At 45.1% G+C, this 6,018-nt stretch overlaps 1 protein-coding gene across 1 annotated transcript in view; it reads right to left on the bottom strand.

Annotated features, from left to right (window-relative positions):
* Window positions 1-6,018, bottom strand: part of LOC109863793 (lachesin-like) — a 79,690-nt gene that overhangs the window by 16,079 nt on the left and 57,593 nt on the right. The gene's annotated exons all lie outside the window — the stretch shown is intronic.

Consider the following 6,018-nt stretch of genomic DNA (forward strand, 5'->3'; position numbering starts at 1 on the left):
AAACTTTCAGAAACGCTTTATACAAACGCCTTTCAAACGCTGTAGCGTTGCAATTTCTGCTCTATGAATTCTCTACTGATCGTTTCAAAACTTTCAACGAATTTCCGCAAAACGCTCATACAAACGTCAAATAAACGCTTATAAAACTTCTCATTTTCGTCAGGGGTCACTATTGTAATTAACGACGTCCGCGGAAAATGTGGGTTAACCGTCGTATAATTGACCTCGTCAAGGCTTTATCAATTACCAAAGTTGTTGCGCGCATTCGCGCCTGCACCGTCAATGCAACAAATTAGCAAATTACCAGCGCTACGAAGGTGTGAGAATAACAGGAAACGTGTAATGTCGTCAACGTAGACGAGAGGAAGCGATGTCGAGACGAAAGAACGAAGTAATGAACCTGATTGACCAATCAGTCATAATCAATATTATTGTATTGTCAAACGACGAGCGTATTTCCAATTGACAGTTTAAGTGAGTTTCTTTTTTTAACTAAATATTAAAAATCCAACTTCGCGCTGTCATGAGCAACAACAACACGTTTCGCGTTTTCCCGTCTGTCGGCTTCAACCTATCATGTTAAAACGTCCCTCCTGTTATTCTTTACCTTCGCGACTAATCCTCGAAATAACGCGCGCGTGTTCAAGTTTTGCGTTCGCAAATCCGCGATGCATTTTGCTACACGTAAGATCCGTTAAATTGAACTGACGTCAATCAGTTCAAATAGTCCGCGTAAGATAAGAACAGTGAGAAAATATCGCGCGCCGTTCGACACGCGGATCTTGCGAGACGACCTCAAAGCACGATAATTGCGTCCACCGGCGTTGAGCGATAAAATCCGAACGCTTTACACGCTCGACTAACCGTCACGTACAAACACCTCTCTTTGCTTGAACGTTTAATTCGCCCGTTAACTCTTAGCGCGCGCACCTATCTACATCAAGCGGTTACCGTACGTCCTTCCACTTGTACATACGTACGCACACGCCACGCATTGAACACTCGTCGCCGGTCACGGTACTTATTTGTCTACGCGCGCTGCTGTCATACTATGTACCTATTAGATGATGTCATCCGCGCGCGCGCGCGCGCGCGCGCGCGTGAGCCGACGTTTCTCTCGACTTGACCATCCTTAATTACCGCGCACAGTCGTCATTACCATCACAATTAGCGAGACGGAGATGGGCGCACGTAATTCTCCTCTCGCTCGAATGTTTTCCCCTCTAAGGTTTCTCCCCTTTTCTTGCTCGCCCATTCATGCCGTTCATTCTCTCGTCGTGCTAATTGTCCCCGTCTTCGTAGAAAAGCGCTTGTATTCCGGCACTTCCTCGCGAGAACACCGACTTTCACTTTCCGATAATCGCGATGATATGATGATTGATTTGCGTGTAAAGCCGCTCGGCCGTTATTAATCGGCAAACGAGTGGCTGAGAGAGAAGGGTGGATCAGATCAACGCGCGGAGATAGGAGTAATTTAATCCGCGTGAAACAGTGTTTGCGCGTCTCAGAGATCGTAATGGATTCTAATGGATTGCGCACGCGTTTCCTTCCGATAGACACGGATGTGATTCTCCGATGTCGGGCGCCGCACACCGAATGGCACAATGTAAAGCTTCGCGGTTTGGTCACGGTTGACCCACTTGTGTCCGCGCGCCGGCACTCGCGGTAAATCACCGAGACGCGGGGCACTCGGACACGAGAAACTTGCCGGGGATTCCCGTAAATCCCTGATGAAATTGTCGTGCCGTGACTCGGTCAGAGATAAGAACTCGATTTCTTAATTGCGCTGATCGATGCGCTCCACGACGACCGCTCCTCGTCGTCGTGACGCTTGTTAATTGATCGGAGATGGCAACCGAGAAAACAAACGGATCAAGCAGTTCGAGCAAAAGTTCAGACGCGCCGACCGCGAAACAAGGGATGTGTTCATCGCATTTATAAAATTAATTAGTTTTACGAGGAACGAAACGATATGATCTCTTGTAAATTATAATTTGCTACTATAATATGAAGTTATTAATTATGTATAATTAATGATATTTTTTTAAGATAAAATGAGAAGATATAAATCCTCGTCAAAGAGTTTTTGTGAAAACAATTACGGCAAACGAATGAGAAACATTTTTGTTAATAATAATAAAGTAATACGCGAAGAGTATCGAGAAGACCTCGGTAAAAACCAAACAAGACGGCGTCAGCAACTTGTTTAGATTTATAACATCGGAGAGCGCGATGGAATTATTTCTGCAAACACACACGCTCACAGTCGACCAGTTTGTCGAGTTTCATATATGGCGGAACACAGACCGCCTTACCGGGAAAGAGATCCAAACCAATCCGGAGAGAGAGAGAAAGAGAGAGAGACGCGCTCGTAAAGCGTATCATTGACCTTTACATATCGCGCGTCTAGGTGCATCAGCACCTATATCCGCGATCGACGTTATATACATATATATATATATATATATATTGTTAATAATAAACGGAGCGAGAAAATGACACATCCCCGGGTTGGGCGTTGACGATGTCTCTCTTGTTCGCGCCCCAACTTACACCGTTTTCGTCCGTGTTTTACGGGCCGTACACTTTAATTGACCGGTCGTTCTACTTTACGTATACGGAGGCGCGAGATGCTTCAGCGGCCCCCGAAGGAAACGGGAGAGAAATGTCATCGCACGCTGCGCCGCCCGCCAACTATCGATTTACGATCGCGTACCAACATTGACCTTTATTGCGTGTCTATGAATCTAACCTTCATCTCGCGCCACGTTCTGCGGAAGAGACAGCGGTGTTGCGACGTGTCTCGAGGCTTTTTCGTATCGCGACTCGCGATCTGGCCGTTCAGAGACGTGCGAAAACGCGCCGAGCGACAATCCACGAGCGACCTCGCGAAAGAAATGTACAGTGCAGATTTTCCGGATTCTTTTTTCTCTTTGATTTTTTTTTTTTTTTTTTTTCTATATCCAGTTAGAAGATACCCATGTAGGAATTGCCGACAGACTTCCAGTAATACTACTAGGCCAACAATGGCCCAACCTTTATAGCCGATACTCGATATTGACAATTGGTCCAGTATTGTCCCATTTTTGTATTTTATAACAGCCCAATATTGGCCCGTTTGTTCACCAGTGTTCGGCATTCATATTGGGCCAGTATTGGCAAGAAGACTTTGCCAGTATCGGGCCAGTACTGGCAAGAGGACTTTGCCAGTATCGGGCCAGTACTGGCAAGAAGACAGGACCAATATTGAAACTGTTGTCTTGCCAAGCATCGTTCTTGTACTGGTAAAACAACAGGTCCGATACTGGTGCCACGGATGGTCCAATCTCTAACTTACAGTTTTGCCAAGAGTCGTTCATGTACCGGCGAAACGACTGGCCCGATACTGGCACCACGGATGAGCCAATGTTCAAACTTTAATTGTATCGAAAATCATTCCTGCGATCAATATATTGGCGCCACAATGTTGGCGTCATATAAAATATAAAATTGCAACATTGTGCCAATACTTGAAATCCATATCTGACCAATCTCGGAAGTAAGTATCGTGCCGAGCTTAAGAGCCAGCGTTGGCTCGATCTAATCATTAAGCATATTCGCCCAGTACTTGCTACTACTGTCGTACCAATATCGAGCCTCGTTTGCCGATATTGACCCAATACTGGGCCGTTCGTCAATTCCTACAAGGGTAATTACAGAAAGCATTGCGCGTCAAAGTCAATTAGCGTGTTTCAAGCGCTTTGTAATATCTCGTGATAGGTAGCAGCTAGCGCGGCTAAACTAGAAGACAGTAAACTGCACGTTGCGCCCTTTTCTTGCGCATGTAAAAGTTGCACTCTCCTAAATCATTCTCGAGCATAACTCACAGCGCGCGCACACAAAGGAACATTACAGAACACTAATATCACACGCGATATCGTTCCGAGGAGGAGACTTTTCTCAACCGAGGAGGAGAGTCGCGGAATCGCCCAATTCACAATTCGCTCGCCGTGTCGGTCGCTTTTAAATCTTAATCCACTGTACAGCGGTACCACTTGATTTTTTTTTTTTTTTTTTTTTTTTTTTTTTTTTTTTTTTTTTTTGTCCACCTTTGTGCGGAGATTCTCCCGGTGGCTCTTTGTTCTTCTCTCGTGGCGCGCCACACGAGCCGCTATAAATCACCCTCTCAGCGAATCCACCGTCGAATGCATAACTTACCGCTCGCTCGCTCGCTCGCCCGTACGAACGAACCGCGCGCCGCTTCCGCTTACGCAATCGCGCTTGTGCGAGAAGAGAGAGAGAGAGAGGATCCATTGTGTGCTACGTTCGCATTTACATGCCGAGGATTCACCCGCCCGTTTTCAGGGCTCTCTCATTCACTTCGGGGCGTCGCGGGGCGCATTCACGGATTATTGTCTCCTAATACGCGTCGTTCGGGCTCGCCTCTGTTTCAATGAGAATTCTTATTGTCTTGCTCGCGCGGTGTCGCGTTCGAAAGAGAGAAACTCTTTGAACCGAGAAATCGCTGAATGAGATCACGTATCGCGTAGACCACTCTCTCGTCGTCGAGAACGAATCTCGAACGACTGCTTAACGTGTGAAAAGAAGAAGTACCGAGAGATTTAGCATAAAGCAATGAATATATAAATCCAATTATACGCGCAGCGAATACATTTTATCTTTGCATATCTAATATCTTGGAACACGCGCGTGCGCGTTATTACTGTTTGTGTATCGTAATCTCGCGTAAATAAACTTTTCGAACTCTGTCAAAAATTTGAAACAGTCGATAGCTTAAACTTCGCAAAATAAGAATTAATTTTATTCATATGATCTGATAAAGTTTATAAAAAGTATCAAGAATTCGGAGCTATATGTGTTACTCGCGCGGATTGTGTGTGCCACTGCGATGTGTTTTCGGTAGCCAGTCTGCGTGAGACCGGAATAATTACGTCGTTATTATAAACGAGGGTCAAGACGCGGGATCGTTCTCGCGCGAGCAAAAAAGGCGAGTGCTGACGCCACCAAAGAAGCTTCTTCTTCTTTGAGAGAGAAGTTAAAACATCGCTACTGGGCTTCGGCAAACTCGACGAGTCTCGGAGTCTCTCTCGACGCGGCAGAACACGGCAGAAAAGGTGAAAGCGCAACGCTCGAGACTTGAGACCAAAACTCCATTGGAGAATTCGACGATTTTTTATTTTTTTTTTTTATTTTTTATTGACTCTATGGGAACCGGCGATGATAAAGTGGACCCGTAGTGGGTGGCAAATGTTTGCTCGCCTTTAATGGCGAACCTTTCGTCGAAGTTTCGGCAGACTATAACGAGAGAAGGATCGCCGGATGTTAGTGCAGTCGAGTGGCGCAAATATTCCAAATGGCGCGACGCAAAAAAAAAAAAACTTCAATCGGAAATCAGCGAAACCGGCCGAAGAGAGTAAACTCTGGATGAATCACGCGTATCTCGGATAATTCCACTAATGTTTCCCGAATGGCAAATAAAGTGAGAGAAACAACGAGAGGATCGCGGGTTGTACAATAAAATCTAACGAAATGTATGTCTCTCCTTCTCGTCTCTTCTAAACCGAGACGCTTCTTGCTTCTGAATCCTCGGCATGCGCAGTGCCATTTAAGGGGATATAAAACTGAACGGGCAAATTGAGACAACTCGTTGACTGAATTATTCAAATGAAAACGCGACGGAGTCTTGCGCGTCGCGCGTAATCATCAGTGACCGCCTCCAACGTACGCGTTTCACAGTGTTTCTCCGGTCGATCGTGTTTGTTTTCGGTTAAAAGATTACTAAACTAGAAAAAGAAAAGTGCACAAGTGTTCGAAACACGAAGTCTTTTTACGGAGAAGTAATTCCGTCGCACGGTGTACAAAATCATATACACAGTAAAAAAAAAAATGTTAATTTTAACATTTTTTGCATGTCCCAGGAGGTCCACTCTAAATTGTAAGTTAAAACAACTTATTCGTTGTGAGTCACTTATTGACAAACTAGTAAAGTTAAATAATTGACACAATACTTTACATTTA

This window comes from Pseudomyrmex gracilis, unplaced genomic scaffold, assembly GCF_002006095.1.
Source record: "Pseudomyrmex gracilis isolate BER0280 unplaced genomic scaffold, ASM200609v1 scaffold_0, whole genome shotgun sequence".
Classification (NCBI taxonomy): Eukaryota; Metazoa; Arthropoda; class Insecta; order Hymenoptera; family Formicidae; genus Pseudomyrmex; species Pseudomyrmex gracilis.